Below are 20,453 nucleotides of genomic sequence, written 5' to 3'. Positions count from 1 at the left end.
TTATGTGCTTGACTGTGTAAATATCATATTAATAGCGTATGCTTATGATGTGCTTCACATTTTTAATTTCAGTGTTATTTCTTATATTGTGTTCCAAAAGAGCTAGAAAAAAATGGCCATATTGATACTGTGTGGGTAAAACTATTATTAATGGTAATAGATATTAGTATTTATTTATTTTTCACTCCTAGACAATGCACATTGTATGACTGTTGTCCAATGTATGTACAATAGCTACATGCTTCATAACATGCAGAGGTAAAAGCCAAAACACATATATTTACTAGGTGAGAAATCCACCATTGCCCAGGTACTTATTTACTGCTATCTCCAAGTCTTTGCATGTGTGAAATTTATTTTTAACTTGTAAAGCTTCTTTGTATACAATGTTTGAAGTAGTATGATTGGGAACATGAACAAAGACTTTGTTTATTTCACTAACACAGAGAGCCACTTAGAGCTGTCTGTGTGAAAAGCAACTGACTCAGGTTCACATCCAATACATTCCAAGCCTGCCTTGTGCTTTGTTTACTGTCAGGGCATAACATAAGCTCAGCAGAAATTGTTCACATTTAAATCAAAATTGCTACGAATAAATAGAATTCAGTGTTATAAAAACTCACTCACCTGCACCTCTTCCTATCAAAATTTCCTTTTCTATGATGTTACATTGGACACAAGAAACTGTGAGTGAAGGATTCTGAGGAGCAATATCATTCATGTGGCTCTTGATCAGAGTTATGTTGCTTCTCACTCTTGGAACAAGATGTTCGTGGGCTACAGCAAGTCTCATCTCATGATCATCATCAGATTCTTGAGAATACGTATTCATCAATAGTTTAGCCTTTCTGGTTTGTTCAGGAAGATTTGATTGTTTTCTAGGCATTGCTATTCATAAACAAAATGAACTCATAGTGTAATGACTAGGCACCCAAATCACAAAGCAAACTTAATAAAACCATTTTTACTACCAAAGAATGTAAATAAAACCTATCAAAAGAAGCAAATCAAAGTTGTTAAGTATTTCATGCAAAAAGCTTAATCAGAAAATCCATATACACTACCCAAGTAAATTAAGTGTTTGTTTGTGTTCATGAGTTAAGATTGTGAGCACAATTTTGATACTGATGTAAACTCCCAAAAATACATCTGTCACTCAGTTTAAAAAATCTAACAGTTTCATCTATTGGTTGTTTGGTGTAGTATGGAGTGATGATTAAACATGTGCACTAAATGCAGCCTCCAAATTTAGATAAAACTTTCAATTACAATATCTCTTTTTTGCCATGATCCAATTTTGATAAATAAAGTGTATACATTGCCCCAAAACACGCTCTAGTTACCTGTGAAAACCTCTTGATAATTCATCTTGTACTTTTGGAGATTAGCATGTTCAAACAGATGACATGGTATAGTTAGATAAAGCTTTAAACGACTTTTTTTTTCTCTTGTGATCCAATTTGGGTGAAACAAAGACTGTACATTGCCCTAAGTTCCAGTGAAAGTACCTGTGATAATCCCATGAAAATTTGTGTAGCAGTATCTGACATTAGCATTTTCAAAGACAACAAACACAAATGACAGTTTTACAGTTTTATTGATAGTAGAGATATGGCCATAATATTTACATGGAAACAGAACAAATGCACCAAATTCTTGTGTCACAGCATACTGTTTGACACAGAAAAAACCCTGATGGTTCTTTACAGTTTACAAAAACAAAACTCACTATCATCATCATTCATTTATTTTATTTATTTATTTACAAAGATTCAGATTTTACACAACTATCCCGGGAGCGGAAAGACTTACGGTCCCTTCCCTACAGGCTAGGTCTTCATGGCAAACGAATCTGCTCCAGTCCGGAATCCCTGAACCATTACACCAACAACCTGAAAACAGGTTTCGCATCCCGCAACTACCCTCCCGACCTGGTACAGAAGCAAATAACCAGACCCACTTCCTCATCCCCTCAAACCCAGAACCTCCCACAGAAGAACCCCAAAAGTGCCCCACTTGTGACAGTATACTTTCTGGGACTGGATCAGACTCTGAATGTGGCTCTCCAGCATGGGTACGACTTCCTCAAATCCTGCCCTGAAATGAGATCCATCCTTCATGAAATCCTCCCCACTCCACCAAGAGTTTCTTTCCGCCGTCCACCTAACCTTCGTAACCTCTTAGTTCATCCCTATGAAATCCCCAAACCACCTTCCCCACCCTCTGGCTCCTACCCTTGTAACCACCCCCGGTGTAAAACCTGTCCCATGCACCCTCCCACCACCACCTACTCCAGTCCTGTAACCCGGAAGGTGTACATGATCAAAGGCAGAGCCACGAGTGAAAGCACCCACGTGATTTGCCAACTGACCTGCCTACACTGTGAAACTTTCTATGTGGGAATGACCAGCAACAAACTGTCCCTTCACATGAATGGACACAGGCAGACAGTGTTTGTTGGTAATGAGGATCACCCTGTGGCTAAACATGCCTTGGTGCTTGGCCAGCACATCTTGGCACAGTGTTACACCGTCCGGGTTATCTGGATACTTCCCACTAACACCAACCTGTCAGAACTCCAGAGATGGGAACTTGCACTTCAGTATATCCTCTCTTCTCATTACCCGCCAGGCCTCAACCTCCGCTAATTTCAAGTTGCCACCACTCGTACCCCACCTGTCATTCAACAACATCTTTGCCTCTGTACTTCCACCTCGACTGACATCTCTGCCCAAACTCTTTGCCTTTACAAATGTCTGCTTGTGTCTGTGTATGTGCGGATGGATATGTGTGTGTGTGCGGGAGTGTATACCAGTCCTTTTTTCCCCCTAAGGTAAGTCTTTCCACTCTCGGGATTGGAATGACTCCTTACCCTCTCCCTTAAAACCCACATCCTTTCGTCTTTCCCTCTCCTTCCCTCTTTCCTGATGAAGCAACCGTTGATTGCAAAAGCTTGAATTTTGTGTGTATGTTTGTGTTCGTTTGTGTGTCTATCAACGAGCCAGCACTTTTGTTTGGTAAGTCACATCATCTTTGTTTTATATTTCGTAAACCACATCAAATACTGACGAATCGATTCCACAGACCGAACGTGAGGAGAGGGGCTAGTGTAACTGGTTAATACAAACCATAAAAAAATGCACGGAAGTATGTTTTTTAACACAAACCTACGTTTTTTTAAATGGAACCCCGTTAGTTTTGTTAGCACACCTGAACATATAAACAAATCCGTAATCAGTGTCGTTTGTTGCATTGTAAAATGTTAATTACATCCGGAGATATTGTAACCTAAAGTTGACGCTTGAGTACCACTCCTCCGCTGTTCGATCGTGTGTATCGGAGAGCACCGAATTACATAGGGATCCAAAGGGAACGGTAATGGACCTTAGGTACAGAAGAGACTGCAACAGCACATTACGTCCACATGCTAACACCCTTTTATTGGTCTTTTTCACTGATGCACATGTACATTACAATGAGGGGTGAGGTACACGTACACACGTGGTTCCCGTTTTCAATTACGGAGTGGAATAGAGTGTGTCCCGACATGTCAGCCAATAGATGTTCAATGTGGTGGCCATCATTTGCACACAATTGCATTCTCTGCCATAATGAATGTCGTACACGCCGCAGTACATCTGGTGTAATGTCGTCGCAGGCTGCCACAATACGTTGTTTCATATCCTCTGGGGTTGTAGGCACATCATGGTACACATTCTCCTTTAACGTACCCCACAGAAAGAAGTCCAGAGGTGTAAGATCAGAAGAACGGGCTGGCCAATTTATGTGTCCTCCACGTCCTATGAAACGCCCGTCGAACATCCTGTCAAGGGTCAGCCTAGTGTTAATTGTGGAATGTGCAGGTGCACCATCATGCTGATACCACATACGTCAACGCGTTTCCAGTGGGACATTTTTGAGCAACGTTGGCAGATCATTCTGAAGAAACGCGATGTATGTTGCAGCTATTTGGGTCCCTGCAATGAAGTGAGGACCAATGAGGTGGTCGCCAATGATTCCGCACCATACATTTACAGTCCACGGTCGCTGTCGCTCTACCTGTCTGAGCCAGCGAGGATTGTCCATGGACCAGTAATGCACGTTCCATAGATTCACTGCCCCATGGTTTGTGAAACCCGCTTCATCGGTAAACAGATAGAACTGCAACGCATTCTCTGTTAATGCCCATTGACAGAACTGCACTCAATGATTAAAGTCATCACCATGTCCCTGTAGGTGCTGCTCGCCGACCGTGGCCCGTGTTTGTTACAACACGCAACTGAACGTCGGAGGTTTCAAGCGTCAACTTTAGGTTACAATATCTCCAGATGTAATTAACATTTTACAATGCAACAAACGGCATTGATTACGTATTTGTTTATATGTTCAGATGTGCTAACAAAACTAACGGGGTTCAATTTTTTAAAAAAACATAGTTTTGTGTTAAAAAACATACTTCCGTGCATTTTTTTATGGTTTGTATTAACCAATTACACTAGCCCCTCGCCTCACGTTCAGTCTGTGGAATCGGTTCATCAGTATTCGATGTGGTTTACGAAATATATCCAGCGGTAACGTTAGGTGACTCACCCTATACAATAATTTATTTTAGTTTAATATTAATGTTCACTTAAAGAATATAAACATTTGTCAATCAAGAAATATTTCAGTTTCACTTTGAATAAGTTCCCTGTGTGGCACCTTATAGGTACCATATTTGACCACTAATGCATGGACTATGGTCTGTTGTTTTTAATTTTGTTCTTTGTCTGTAGTAGCAGTCTTTATTTCTTGTATTATAGGCATGCATATCAGAGCCCTTTGTTGCTTTGTTTTGGTGTGTCACAAAAAAATATAATTAATTTGTAAAGATACAGTGAGTAGACTGTGAGGTATTTATGATGAACAAAGATTTCCCTGCATGAATCTCTATACCCTAATCCATGGATAATTCTGATTGCTCTTTTCTGTAGGGTTAATATTCTGTTCATAAGTATGTCGGCAGCACAACCCCATACCTCTATCCCGTAATTAATCTGTTCAAAAATGGTTCCATAATAAATTGTTTTTAATGTCTGATGTGGGGCTACTTTTGATAACTGGCTGATTAGATGTAATGAACTGCTGATTTTATTGCATAAAAAATTTGATATGGTTTACCCATCTTAGATTTTCATCTAGGTGAATACCTAGAAATCTGCAGCCTTCTGTATCCACTACTTCAATTCTACCTATGTTACTGATAGAGGTTTGGTGTGAGTTTGTAAGTTTAAATGGCAATAACTGAGATTTACTGATATTAACTTTTAAACCTTGATCTTGGAAATAAGTAGTTATTTGACATAGTCCCTCAGTTGCTACCAACGTTAACTAATCATTTTGTTTACCAAGAAATAACAGTGAGGTATCGTCTGCATAGGTTACCAATTGGGAGTTGAGAGGTTGCTCTATATCATTTATGTACACTAGGAAAAGGAAAGGGCCCAAAATTGAGCCCTGGGGTACACCTTGTGTGACTGCCTCATATTTGGACTGGAAATTAATGATCTGATTATTGATTTTGTAAGTCAGCTTTGTACACTGCTTGCGGTTAAATAAATATGTAGCCAGCAATTGCATGGATGCAGCATTTACATTGTATGACTCAAGTTTACTTAAAAGTAACTCATGGTTTACCAAGTCAAGGCTTTAGTAAGGTCTAGAAATATGCCAGCTGTTTGCATTCCTTGCTCAAGGGCACCATACGTTTTGTGAAGAAATTCCGTAATTGCTGTGATAGTATTATGATCTTTTCGGAATCCATGTTGTGTCTCTGTTAGGAACTTATTTTTCAAGAAATAGTCACTAAGTTGGGTCAGCAGCACAACTTCAAATACTTTGCTGAAGACAGGTATTAATGATATGGGCCTGAAATTTGAAACCTCTTTCTTGGATCCTTTTTTATGCACTGGTTTAACTGTGCTCCATTTCAATACATTTGGGAATGTATGTTCTCTAATACTGCAGTTTACCAGGTGGGTGATTATTTTAACTAATTCCTAATTACATTTTTTAATCACGATACTACTCAAACCATCCCATCCAGATTCTTTAGGTTATTTATTATCCTGCCTGTTTCTTTTTCACTTACTTGTTTGAATTCAAAAGGTGGCTCTTCAAAGGGGCAGAGCTTTACCTCACTACTCACAATTGTGTTATTAACTGGACTAACAGCTGCAGATATAAAGTATTTATTGAAAACATTGCAGACTTTATTAGGATCTTTAATTGTGTTTCCTTCATGTCTTATATTTACAATTTCAGTTTCTGGCTTCGGTGTGGCTTTGCGAAATTGATTTACAATTCTCCATGAGGTCTTGGCTATATTGTCTGATTGAGCTATTTCACTGCTGTATATCTGTTTTCTTAGATTTGAAAGCTCATTCTTAAAGATTTTCTTGGCTTCGTTGTACTTGGCCTTAAAATCCTGCAGGTTTGCTGACTTGTGTAACACATCCAGGCCCTGGAAGTTTTGCCTGAGTTTTATCATATTTACTAGAAGTATCAGTCTGTTGGTTTTTGCACTTTGGTTATGGGTGAACACTCTGTATTTTCTTAACAGGGCAGCATCTGTCAAAGTGTCTTAGCATAGTATCATAGAATTTGGCCCATTTGTTTTCAGATCCTTCAGTCAGGTAAACCAGATCCCAGTCCTCTATAGCTTATTTATTTCTTAGGGCAAGGATGTTACCCCTTTTAGGAATCTTTTATTTTCGATAACTTTTGTCATTTTTGGGATGCTTGTGTGTACCTACTCTACAAGCTGGCATTTGTGGTCAGAGTATTGAAAATCCATATTCCAGCACCTAACCCTGTCTTTAATATGTTTACATAGTATCAGCTTCCTTTCAAAGATTAGGCTATCACCTGTTCTAAACTCACAAGCAAAATCATTCCCTCCTTTTCTGAGGTCTTCCAATATCTCTTTTCCCATTCGGCTTGTAGTTCAGGTTCTTCTGGGGAATTCTGTGACCTGTAATTCTTATGAGGTGTTTTCTCCTATCTTCATGATACGTCTGAATTTTTTCATGCAACAGTATATTTATATTGAAAATATTTCTGTTCTAATTACTGTCTTCATTTCTTATGACGTCTCTTCTTGTGGAATTCTTTGTCCTTCTTATGAACCTCATCTCTCATCTGATCTCATCTCTCTCATAATAGCACAAGAACCAACCACCATCACATTACAGAATGTCATGATGTTCTGAGGCTGAATGTAAAAATAAAGGTGAAGATAATATACTACTTGAGTAACACCCAAAAAATTTTGACAAAAAAGTGTTTGCACCATCCCTCAATTTCTTTTACATTTTCCTGCTTAATCTTCCTTCACCTTATACCAAAATCTGGAGACGAGAGGGTCCATCAGTTTACTTGTAAAGGCCGCTAGTTCTTGTATGCGCTATATGTTTAGTGGCAATCTCTTATAAAATAAGTTCCCTGCATTTACAAGTTTTCTGTCTGTTATTTTAAGCCTTTTGCTGTGAAAATGGCTGTTCTTCCTAGTTCTTGAGTTGTGTTCGTGGACATCCCTTTTTAATGATGATACTTAAATTAACATTAAAAAGGTAATTTTTTCATATATGCACAAACTAGGGACAGTTAATATTTTTTACTATTTAATTTATTTTTACAGGATTCCTGAGGTGTTAGTTTTCTTAATTATCTTATCGCTTTCTTTTGAAGTTTTAAAATTCTCTTAATATGTACATCTTTTGCTTCTCTCCATATTTTTATACAATAAAATGCATGTGGAAGGATCAGTCCATAGTACATTGTAAGTATTGACTTGGGCATTTGCTTCATTAGAAACATTTGAGCTTATTTTTGAGCAGATCTTGTCAAGGTGGTTTTCCCATCAGACGTTTGTTTATTTCTATTCATAAGAAGTTATTATGGTCCACATCTTCTAGGACTGTGTCCCTAATGCTAAGAATAAAATCCTTTGTTTGTTAGTTCTGTTTGTTTGAAATTTAGTGTCTGTTGTTTTCTTTTTGATTATGAATATGTTATTTTCTCTGAAATATCTTTCTGCCATTTGCATGTCCTCACTAGCTCTCATTTCAAGATCCTTTACTGAGTTGATACACACATTTTCAGTACATACAGCAGATGACATGCCATTTGTGTACAAAATAAAGAGTAAAGGTCCCTTACCAAACCCTGAGATACTCTGTAGTTTACCTTTAGAAAGTCAGAGTAGATTTTTTTCCCACAGAATTCACAAGTTTATTTTTTACTGGCTATGCATCCATTCTTCTCAATGGAAGTTAAAGGAGGTCATTTCCTTACCACCACTTCTTAGGATTCTGTACATTAGTTGGTAAAAATGGAACCTATATAGGAGAACTTTGATATCTGGCTTTTGCTGCATTGGGGCATGGCAACAGACAAAAATTTGTACCAGACCAGGATTTGAACCTGGATTTCCTGCTTCATGCAAGCAGTTGCCTAAACAACTCTGACTATCTGAGCACGTCTCTCGTCTGACCCAAATCTCCATATGCCTCACACTCCAGAGTAGTGCTGCTGCCCATTATTCCTTTTAGCTTGCAGCCCTACTGTATTGCCGTGAGAGGTCGGACTTTATTGTTCATCTGCACTGAAAGACTGATTTGCCATCATGCACATACATTATATATGGCGTCTGTTCCCTTGGACATACGATATCTTAAAAAAATAGATGCCCTACCTATACAAAAGATAAGTAAAATACTAGCTTCTTTGATCAACACTTGTATGTTAATCTACTGGGTGTTGTTATGCCTGAGCAATGATGCTGTGTATGTACTGCTGTTTTTTTTTTTTTCAGTTTTCAATGTTTTCTGAATCTTTAAGCAGATATTATGGTGTTACGTACCATTTTAACATGTTCAAGTCAGCAGTGGTGTAGACTTTTCTGTTTAAATAATATGTATGGCTTGTGAAGTCATCACAGTAGATATTTTTCCACTGTGCAGCTAGTCCATGATTGAAAGTGGTAGTGGATAAATTTATTGTAAGCTAGCACATCACACATTTCTCCAAGTATCACACATTTCTCCAAGTATATTGATGCCATTGACAGTTGCTTGAAAAAAATGTTTGATTTATTTGTACAGGTAAGATTGTGGTGCATAATTCTGTCATTTATGTAGACTTCAAAACATTCATCTATCACTAAGGTAAAATAATTTGCCACAGCAAATCTATAGAATTTCATTTAATTGTCCTTTGCTCTCTTCAGCAATTTACCTGTAGCATACCTCTTCATTATTTAACTCACATTTCTGGAAAGTAGTGTAAAATTAAAGTTGTTGTTTCAGAAACTCTGCACTATTGTTTTCATTTACATACAGTTGCATATAGGCCAAATTTGTGAAATCATATTTTCGTGTTTATCTGTAATTTAACTATGTAACTGACATATTCTTAATAAACTATTACATTTATCATGAGTGAAAAGTGCTTGACTTGCTGTGGAATAGTTCGGTCGGGGCTTTGGTGTGACAGGTGCTGTAGTTTTTTCCATGTGGGTGACTGTAGTGGCGTGGGAATAGGGGAAGTAAATTAGATTAGATTAGAGATTAGATTAATACTAGTTCCATGGATCATGAATACGATATTTCGTAATGATGTGGAACAAGTCAAATTTTCCAATACATGACATAATTAAGTTAATTTAACAACATACTTAAGTTAATATAACAACTTTTTTTTTTGCCGCCCCCTTAATTTATATCTAAAAATTCCTCTATGGAGTAGAAGGAGTTGTCATTCAGAAATTCTTTTGATTTCTTCTTAAATACTTGTTGGTTATCTGTCGGACTTTTGATACTACACTCCTGGAAATTGAAATAAGAACACCGTGAATTCATTGTCCCAGGAAGGGGAAACTTTATTGACACATTCCTGGGGTCAGATACATCACATTATCACACTGACAGAACCACAGGCATGTAGACACAGGCAACAGAGCATGCACAATGTTGGCACTAGTACAGTGTATATCCACCTTTCGCAGCAATACAGGCTGCTATTCTCCCATGGAGACGATCGTAGAGATGCTGGATGTAGTCCTGTGGAACGGCTTGCCATGCCATTTCCACCTGGCGCCTCAGTTGGACCAGCGTTCATGCTGGACGTGCAGACCGCGTGAGACGACGCTTCATCCAGTCCCAAACATGCTCAATGGGGGACAGATCCGGAGATCTTGCTGGCCAGGGTAGTTGACTTACACCTTCTAGAGCACGTTGGGTGGCACGGGATACATGCGGACGTGCATTGTCCTGTTGGAACAGCAAGTTCCGTTGCCGGTCTAGGAATGGTAGAACGATGGGTTTGATGATGGTTTGGATGTACCGTGCACTATTCAGTGTCCCCTCGACGATCACCAGTGGTGTACAGCCAGTGTAGGAGATCGCTCCCCACACCATGATGCCGGGTGTTGGCCCTGTGTGCCTCGGTCATATGCAGTCCTGATTGTGGCGTTCACCTGCACGGCGCCAAACACGCATACGACCATCATTGGCACCAAGGCAGAAGCGACTCTCATCGCTGAAGACGACACGTCTCCATTCGTCCCTCCATTCACGCCTGTCGCGACACCACTGGAGGCGGGCTGCACGATGTTGGGGCGTGAGCGGACGACGGCCTAACGGTGTGTGGGACCGTAGCCCAGCTTCATGGAGACGGTTGCGAATGGTCCTCGCCGATACCCCAGGAGCAACAGTGTCCCTAATTTGCTGGGAAGTGGCGGTGCGGTCCCCTACGGCACTGCGTAGGATCCTACGATCTTGGCGTGCATCCGTGCGTCGCTGCGGTCCGGTCCCAGGTCGACGGGCACGTGCACCTTCCGCTGACCACTGGCGACAACATCGATGTACTGTGGAGACCTCACGCCCCACGTGTTGAGCAATTCGACGGTACGTCCACCCGGCCTCCCGCATGCCCACTATACGTCCTCGCTCAAAGTCCGTCAACTGCACATACGGTTCACATCCACGCTGTCGCGGCATGCTACCAGTGTTAAAGACTGCGATGGAGCTCCGTATGCCACGGCAAACTGGCTGACACTGACGGCGGCGGTGCACAAATGCTGCGCAGCTAGCGCCATTCGACGGCCAACACCGCGGTTCCTGGTGTGTCCGCTGTGCCGTGATTGTGATCATTGCTTGTACAGCCCTCTCGCAGTGTCCGGAACAAGTATGGTGGGTCTGACACACCGGTGTCAATGTGTTCTTTTTTCCATTTCCAGGAGTGTATTTGGTAAGTGACCAAAGACTTTAGTGCCAGTATAATTCACCCCTTTCTGTGCCAAAGTTAGATTTAATCTTGAATAGTGAAGATCATCCTTTCTCCTAGTATTGTAGTTATGCACACTGCTATTACTTTTGAATTGGATTGGTTGTTAATAACAAATTTCATAAGAGAGTATATATACTGAGAAGCTACTGTGAATATCCCTAGATCCATTTCCAGGAGTGTATTTGGTAAGTGACCAAAGACTTTAGTGCCAGTATAATTCACCCCTTTCTGTGCCAAAGTTAGATTTAATCTTGAATAGTGAAGATCATCCTTTCTCCTAGTATTGTAGTTATGCACACTGCTATTACTTTTGAATTGGATTGGTTGTTAATAACAAATTTCATAAGAGAGTATATATACTGAGAAGCTACTGTGAATATCCCTAGATCCTTAAATAAATGTCTGCAGGATGATTTTGGGTGGACTCCAGCTATTATTCTGATTACACGCTTTTGTGCAATAAATACTTTATTCCTCAGTGATGAATTACCCCAAAATATGATGCCAGATGAAAGCAATTAGTGAAAATAGGCATAGTAAGCTAATTTACTAAGATGTTTATCAGCAAAATTTGCAATGACCCTTATTGCATAAGTAGCTGAACTCAAACGTTTCAGCAGATCATCAATGTGTTTCTTCCAATTTAATCTCTCATCAATGGACACACCTTAAATTTTGGAATATTCTACCTTAGCTATATGCTTCTGATTAAGGTCTGTATTTATTAATGGCGTCATACCATTCACTGTACGGAACTGTATGTACTGTGTCTTATCAAAATTCAGTGAGAGTGCATTTACAAGGAACCACTTAGTAATTTTCTGAAAGACAGTATTGACAATTTCATCAGTTAATTCTTGTTTGTCAGGTGTGATTACTATACTTGTATCATCAGCAAAGAGAACTAACTTTGCCTCTTCATGAATATAGAATGGCAAGTCATTAATATATATTAAGGACAACAAAGGACCCAAGACTGACCCTTGTGGAACCCCATTCTTGATAGTTCCCCAGTTTGAGGAATGTGCTGATCTTTGCATGTTATAAGAACTACATATTTCAACTTTCTGCACTCTTCCAGTTAGGTACGAATTAAACCATTTGTGCACTATCCCACTCATGCCACAATACTTGAGCTTGTCTAGCAGAATTTCATGATGTACACAATCAAAAGCCTTTGAGAGATCACAAAAAATCCCAGTGGGTGGTGTTCGGTTATTCAGATCATTCAAAATTTGATTAGTGAAAGCATATATGCCATTTTCTGTTGAAAAACCTTTCTGGAAACCAAACTGACATTTTGTTAGTACTTCATTTTTACAGATATGTGAAGCTACTCTTGAATACATTACTTCCTCAAAAATTTTGGATAAAGCTGTTAGAAGGGAGATTGGACGGTAATTGTTGACATCAGATCCCTTCCCCTTTTTATGCAAAGGTATAACAATAGCATATTTCAGTCTATCAGGGAAAGTGCCCTGTCCCAGAGAGCTATTACACAGGTGGCTGAGAATCTTACTTATCTGTTGAGAACAAGCTTTTAGTATTTTGCTGGAAATGCCATCAATTCCATGTGAGTTTTTGCTTTTAAGCAAGTTTATTATTTTCCTAATTTCAGAGGGAGAAGTAGGTGAGATTTCAGTTGTATCAAATTGCATAGGTATGGCCTCTTCCATTAACAGCCTAGCATCTTCTAATGAACACCTGGATCCTACTATATCCACAACATTTAGAAAATGATTATTAAAAATATTTTCAACTTCTGACTTTTTGTTCGTAAAGTTTTCATTCAATTTTATGGTAATAATGTCTTCCTCTGCTCTTGGTTGACCTGTTTCTCTTTTAATAATATTCCAAATTGTTTTAATTTTATTATCAGAGTTGCTGATTTCAGACATGATACACATACTCCTGGATTTTTTAATAACTTTTCTTAATATAACACAGTAGTTTTTATAATGTTTGATAGTTTCTGGGTCACTACTCTTTCTTGCTGTCAGATACATTTCCCTTTTCCGGTTACAAGATATTTTTATACCCTTAGTAAGCCATGGTTTGTTACAAGGTTTCTTACGAGTATATTTAACTATTTTCTTGGGGAAGCAGTTTTCAAATGCATTTACAAAAATGTCATGAAATAAATTATATTTAAATTGGCATCAGGTTCACGGTACACCTCATCCCAGTCTAACTGCTGTAGGCTTTCCCTGAAATTTGCAATTGTTAAATCGTTGACTGAACGTACTACTTTGGAGGACTGTTTAGTATTGCTGAATGGAGCTATGTCATATATTGTAACTAGCTGTGCACCATGATCAGAAAGACCATTCTCAACAGGCTGAGCATTTATCTGGTTAAACTTATCTTGGTCTATAAAGAAGTTATCTGTCAGTGAGCTGCTATCCTTTACCACCCGAGTAGGAAAATCAATAACGGGTGTCAAATTGAAAGAACCGAGTAATACTTCAAGATCATTTTTCCTATTACCCTCTTTCAGAGAATCTACATTGAAGTCCCCACAAATAATAATATGCTTCCCCCTGTCTGACGGACAGACACTCATCAGTGGTTTTGTAGGATTTGTAGTAGAGATAGGAAGTTACTAGAACAGGAGAGGAAAATTGCCACCCTTCAGGCTGAGTTAAACAAGACCAGGGGAGAACTTGAGAGGTTAAGGAGGGAGAATGGTAAAGAGAGGTGGGAAGTGGCAACAGCCAACAGGAGGAACAGGTGTAGAACTTTGTCTGACAGCTTCATGGTGAATGTGGAAAATAGATTTGACCTGTTGCTTCAGTTAGAAACTGGTGAGCCTCAAGCAGTTGCAAGTGTAGACAGGGCACAACAAACTTTCAGCAGCAAAAAGAAATGTAAGAATGTAGGGAAATCAGTAAAGAGAAAGAAAGTGTTGTTGTTAGTTAGTTCCCAGGGAAGAGGTGTTGGCCAACTTTTGCAGGATGAACTAGGATGATAGTACTCAGTGCCATTTGAACTATTTTGAACTAGGGTCAGAATACCAGGTCACCAATTTTTTTAAACCTAGTGCTGGTCTAGAGCAGGTGACGGAGGATTTAGGATCACTTTGCAAAGATTTCACTAAGCAATACACCGTAGTTATAGCGGGTGGGCCAGGTAATAGTACTGACAGAGATCATGGATACAGTATAGAGCGTGACCTGGCAAAGATTGCATCAGCATCGATCGAAGCATACTAGTGTTGAGTTTGTATCTGTTATTGGGCGCCATATTAAGTGTATATTGAGCACCTGCAGGTAACTTAAATCTGTTCATAAACCACCTTGAAGCTGTACTGGCCCATTTAACAACCAAAAACAGAGAAATAGCTGTTGCTGGTGACTTCAACGTAGATTTCCTTAAAGACTCTCCCACTAAGAACTTATTTGAGTTAGTTACACTATCATTCAGCTTAATTCCCACTGTAAAGTTCCCCACTTGGCTAGCCAATTTCTCACAAACAGCAATTGATAGTATCTTTATAGAAAAGTCCAATGAACAAAATTATATTACAAAATCAATAGTCAATAGTCTCTCAGATCATGACGTGCAGTTCCTTCTGTTAAATGTTAATACTGAACAGGATATAAAATCTGTTAAGTCTGAGCTCAAGAGGATAATCAATAAACCAAAAATTGATTATTTTCGCACACTCCTCAGAGACATTCACTGGAGTGATGTTTACAGTTCTCAGGGCATGAATGAAAAATATAACACTTTTGCTAATTAAGTGCTTACCTTATTTGAACACTCTTTTCCCACAAAACTAACCAAGGTTAGAGCAAAGTCTACAAAGAAGCCATGGATTACTCAAGGAATAGACGTATCTTGTAAAACAAAAAGAAAACTGTATCTGTTAATCTGAAACAGTTCCGATGTTGATGCTACAGCACATTACAAGAAACACTGCAAAAAATTAAAGGCTGTAATATGGACATCAAAACAAATATATCACAAGGAAAAGATAGTCATATCAGATGGTTCAGATGGCTCTGAGCACTATGCGACTTAACTTCTGAGGTCATCAATCGCCTAGAACTTAGAACTAATTAAACCTAACTATCCTAAGGACATCACACACAGCCATGCCCAAGGCAGGATTCGAACCTGCGACCGTAGCGGACGCTCGGCTCCAGACTGTAGCGCCTAGAACCGCACGGCCACTCCAGCCGGCTAGTCATATCAGATAACAAAATAAAGACAATATGAGATGTAGTGAAGGAGGAGACCGGTAGAACCAGACATGAAGAGGGACAAATAGCATTAAGAGTTAATGATACATTAGTGACAGATGTGTATAGTGTTGCAGACCTTTTCAACAAACATTTTCTAACTGTTACTGAAAAGATAGGGTTGCCAGTTTCTATAGGTGCTACTGTGAAATATCTCAGACCAGACATTTCAAGTAACTTCCATAATATGAATTTGACCCTCACTACCCTAGCAGAAGTACTGTCCAACATAAAATCTTTCAAATCAAAAACATCTGGTGCAGGGCTTAACAACTGGCCGGTTTTGAGCGCGAGTACTCGCGTCTGCTCAGGCCCGTGCTCGCGAGCAGTTGCAAGGTCGTGGAGTAGGGAGGGAGGGGAGGGAGTGGAAATGCGCGCGCACGTTTGAATAGGGCCGCAGCGTGCCTATTGAATTCGCGCCGACTGTGTAACGTTTAAAGCACTACGATCAGCTCTAACAGTCACTTCGCTGGTTAAGAATCATGTCAAGTCGCCGTTGTGTAACCCCAACCATGCTTTCGCAGTTGAACCCCCACTGGGAGGAATTGTATATGTTTACAGAAAAAGATGGTGTTGCAAAATGTTTAGCATGTCACAAAACACTGAATTCTTTTAGGAAATTTAATTTGCAGCAACATTATATGTCGTACCACGCGAAAGACTATGGAAGAGGAAAATGTGATGGACCAGATCGTGCACGGGAAGTTATTAAACTTAAAAGGAAGCTATCCGAAGAAGATCTGGACGACGAAGAAAAATCAACTGAGGCAGCTCTCAGAGTGAGCTACAAAATTGCTTTGCTTTTAGCAAAATCCCTGCGCCCTTTCACTGATGGCGATTTAATAAAAGAATGTTTGGTAGTTGCAGCGGAACGTTTGTGTCCATCTCAAGTTGAACAGTTTCGGATTGTGCCATTATCTAACATGACCATTATGCGTCGCATACAGGACATGGCAGACAACGTCCATAGCCATCTTGCAAATATCTGTAAAGATTTTATGGCGTATTCTCTAGCTCTGGACGAAAGTGTTGATATCACTGGAACAGCGCAGCTTGCCATATTTATTAGAGGTGTTAATAGAGATCTTCAGGTGAGGGAGGAGCTCCTCGATGTAGTAGCCATGAAGAACACTACAACCGGAGGTGATATTTTAAGTAGTGTTGAAGAAAGTGGTGAAAATATAGGATTGTCATGGAATTCTTTAGTTTCAGTGTCTACAGACGGTGCATCAGCGATGATAGGGAACAAACCAGGTTTCGTTGCGCTGTTGAAGGAGAAAATGCAAAAACTGACCGTGCCGAATAAAATAAGGGGCGTTCAGTGTGTGATCCACCAGGAAAAGTTACGTGCAAAGAGTATCACTCTAAAAAATGTGATGAGTGTTGTTGTTCGTACAACCAATTATATAAGGAAGCATGGGCTACAACACAGGCAATTCTTTCTTGAGGATGTAGAAAGCCAGTATGGTAGCCTGCCTTATTACAGCGAGGTCCGCTGAGTTAGTCGTGGCGAATTATTAAATCGATTTTTTTTCCTAATAGATGAGATAAATATCTTCATGGAAATAAATAACATGTGTGTTCCTGAATTGAAAGAGCCTTCATGGAACTGTGATCTCGCGTCCTTAGCAGATTTAACTAGCCATCTGAATGCTTTGAACATTTCACTACAAGGTAAGGATCTGCTGATTACTCATTTCATAGATCGAATACGAGCTTTTAAAATGAAATTTACACTTTGGGTGAGTCAGCTGGAAACAGGAAATCTAGCTCATTTTCCTAAATTATCATCCATGCAAGATGTTCACAAAAACTGTGAACGTTATTCACGTAGTTTAGTTGCCTATAAGGAAGAATTTGATCAACGCTTTCAAGATCTGACAACACTAGACAGTGATTTTGATCTGTTCTCCTCTCCATATTCAGCGAATATTGAAGAGATTTGTCCTGAGCTGCAACTAGAAATTATTGACCTGCAGTGTGACAGAGAATACAGAGACAAATTTCAGAACAAGAAAAATATTTTGGAATTCTACAGACACTTCCCTCAGGATAGATTTCCTCGTTTGCACAAACTGGCGGCTACAATAATATCAATGTTCGGTTCCATGTATGTTTGTGAACAACTGTTCTCTGCAATGAAATGTAACAAGACGCGCCTGAGAAACGCATTGTCTGATCGAAATTTAAACTGCTCGCTGCGCCTACAATGCGCAAGAACATTACTTTGAACACAGACGCAATTGTAAAGGGCAAAAAGTACAAGCTAACCGAGAATCCCACACTTCAGTGACACCTTTTATCTACATCTACATATATACTCCGCTAGCCACCAAGCGGTGTGTGGCAGAGGGTGTAACAGTTCACAAATTAATACGAATGTAGATGCATACACTAAGTAAAATTATGTGGCACGTGTACATTCTCCTTTTTTGTTTCATTTGTCACAGTAATAATTCGTGAGTGATATCCCTGCGGGTGGCCGCGGATTTACATTGACTGGCGGCAGCCATTGTGTGCCCCACGTGACTCTCCCCACTCTCCGCTCTAGTCCGGTAGTGGGGGTAGCGTGCTCGCGCTGCTCCGTGCTCGCGCATTGCTGCTCACAGCTTGCTCCGTGAGCACGTATGTTGTGAAGCCCTGATCTAGTGGGTATGATGAAATATCAACACAGTTAATTAAAGAATGTGATTCTGAGTTAAGTAACATATTAAGCTATTTGTGTATCCAGTTGTTTATCAGTGGAATATTTCCTGAATGGTTGAAATATGATGAAGTCAAGCCACTGTTTAAGAAGGGAGATAAAGAAATTTCCATCCATTTTCACTTTGGTCAGCATTCTAAATTTTTTTAGAAAAGGTGATGTACAATCGGCTTTATAACCATCTTATCACAAATAACATACTATCAAAGTCTCAGTTCGGATTTCTAAAGGGTTCTGATATTGAGAAGACTATCTACACTTACAGTGAAAATGTACTCAATTCATTAGACAAAAAATTGCAGGCAACTGGTATATTTCGTGATCTGTCAAAGGCATTTGACCGTGCAAATCACAATATTCTTTTAAGTAAATTACAATATTATGGTGTAACAGGAAATGCTGCAAAATGGTTCAAATCTTATATCTCTGGCAGGAAACAAAGGGTGTTATTAGGAAAGAGCTATCAGGCATCATCCAACTGGCAACTAATTACATGTGGGGTCCCACAAGGTTCTATCTTAGGACCCTTACTCTTTCTTTTGTTTATCAATGACCTTTCATCAGTATCATTACCAAATGCCAAGTTTGCTTTGTTTGCTGATGATACAAATATTGCAATAAATAGCAAATAAAGTGTAGTCTTAGAAAGATCCGCTAATAAAATATTTGTGGACGTTAATCACTGGTTCCTAGCCAACTCTTTGTCACTAAACTTTGAAAAAACACACTACATGCAGTTCAGAACTTGTAAGGGGTGTCACACGAGTATATGCCTAACAAACAATGACAAGCAAATACAAGGAAAGGACAGTGTGAAATTCTTGGGATTACAGCTTGATAATAAATTCAACTGGAACGAGCATACCACAGAACTGCTGAAGCATCTTAACAAATCTTTATTTGCAATACGAATTGTGACAGACATTTGGGATATAAAAATGAAAAGGCTGGCATACTATGCTTACTTTCATTCCATAATGTCACAGCGATTATTTTTTGGGGTAATTCATCAAGCCAAGCTAAAGTTTTCTGGGCACAAAAACGTGTAATAAGTGTTATATGTGGTGTGAACTCAAGAACGTCCTGCAGAAGCCTGTTTAGGGAACTAGGGATACTAAATACTGCTTCCCAATATATTTATTCCTTAATGAAATTTATCATTAAAAGTATATAACTTTTTCAAACCAACAGTTCAATTCATGGAATGAATACTAGAAATAAGAATAATCTTCACAGGGATTTAAACTCACTTACTCTTGTACAAAACGGCGTGCATTATCCAGGAACGTACACTTTCAATAACTTTCCAGCAGCCATAAAAAGCTTAACAACCAATGAAATTCAGTTTAAGAGAAGCCTAAAGGATTTATTGGTGGCCAACTCCTTCTACTCCATTCGTGAATTTCTCATTAGAACCGATAGACACACAAACAAACACAAACACACACACAAAATTCAAGCTTTCACAACAAACTGTTGCCTCATCAGGAAAGAGGGGAAGGAGAGGGAAAGACGAAAGGATGTGGGTTTTAAGGGAGAGGGTAAGGAGTCATTCCAATCCCGGGAGCAGAAAGACTTACCTTAGGGGGGAAAAAAGGACGGGTATACACTCGCACACACACACATATCCATCCACACATATACAGACACAAGCAGACATATTTAAAGACAAAGAGTTTGGGCAGAGATGTCAGTCGAGGCAGAAGTGCAGAGGCAAAGATGTTGGTGAATGACAGGTGAGGTATGAGTGGCGGCAACTTGAAATTAGCGGAGATTGAGGCCTGGTGGATAACGGGAAGAGAGGATATATTGAAGAGCAAGTTCCCATCTCCAGAGTTCGGATAGTTTGGTGTTAGTGGGAAGTATCCAGATAACCCGGATGGTGTAACACTGTGCCAAGATGTGCTGGCCGTGCACCAAGGCATGTTTAGCCACAGGGTGATCCTCATTACCAACAAACACTGTCTGCCTGTGTCCATTCATGTGAATGGACAGTTTGTTGCTGGTCATTCCCACATAGAATGCGTCACAGTGTAGGCAGGTCAGCTGGTAGATCACGTGGGTGCTTTCACATGTGGCTCTGCCTTTGATCGTGTACACCTTCCGGATTACAGGACTGGAGTAGGTGGTGGTGGGAGGGTGCATGGGACAGGTTTTACACTGGGGGTGGTTACAAG

The 20,453-nt window shown here is 39.6% G+C and overlaps 1 protein-coding gene across 1 annotated transcript in view; it reads left to right on the top strand.

Moving 5' to 3' along the window:
- LOC126229574 (uncharacterized) overlaps positions 1-20,453 on the top strand; it is a 668,091-nt gene that overhangs the window by 389,239 nt on the left and 258,399 nt on the right. The window lies entirely within an intron of this gene.

Source organism: Schistocerca nitens, unplaced genomic scaffold, assembly GCF_023898315.1.
Source record: "Schistocerca nitens isolate TAMUIC-IGC-003100 unplaced genomic scaffold, iqSchNite1.1 HiC_scaffold_375, whole genome shotgun sequence".
Lineage (NCBI taxonomy): Eukaryota > Metazoa > Arthropoda > Insecta > Orthoptera > Acrididae > Schistocerca > Schistocerca nitens.
The sequence above is the reverse complement of the archived record's forward strand: the minus strand, read 5'-3'. Positions and strand labels throughout refer to the sequence as shown.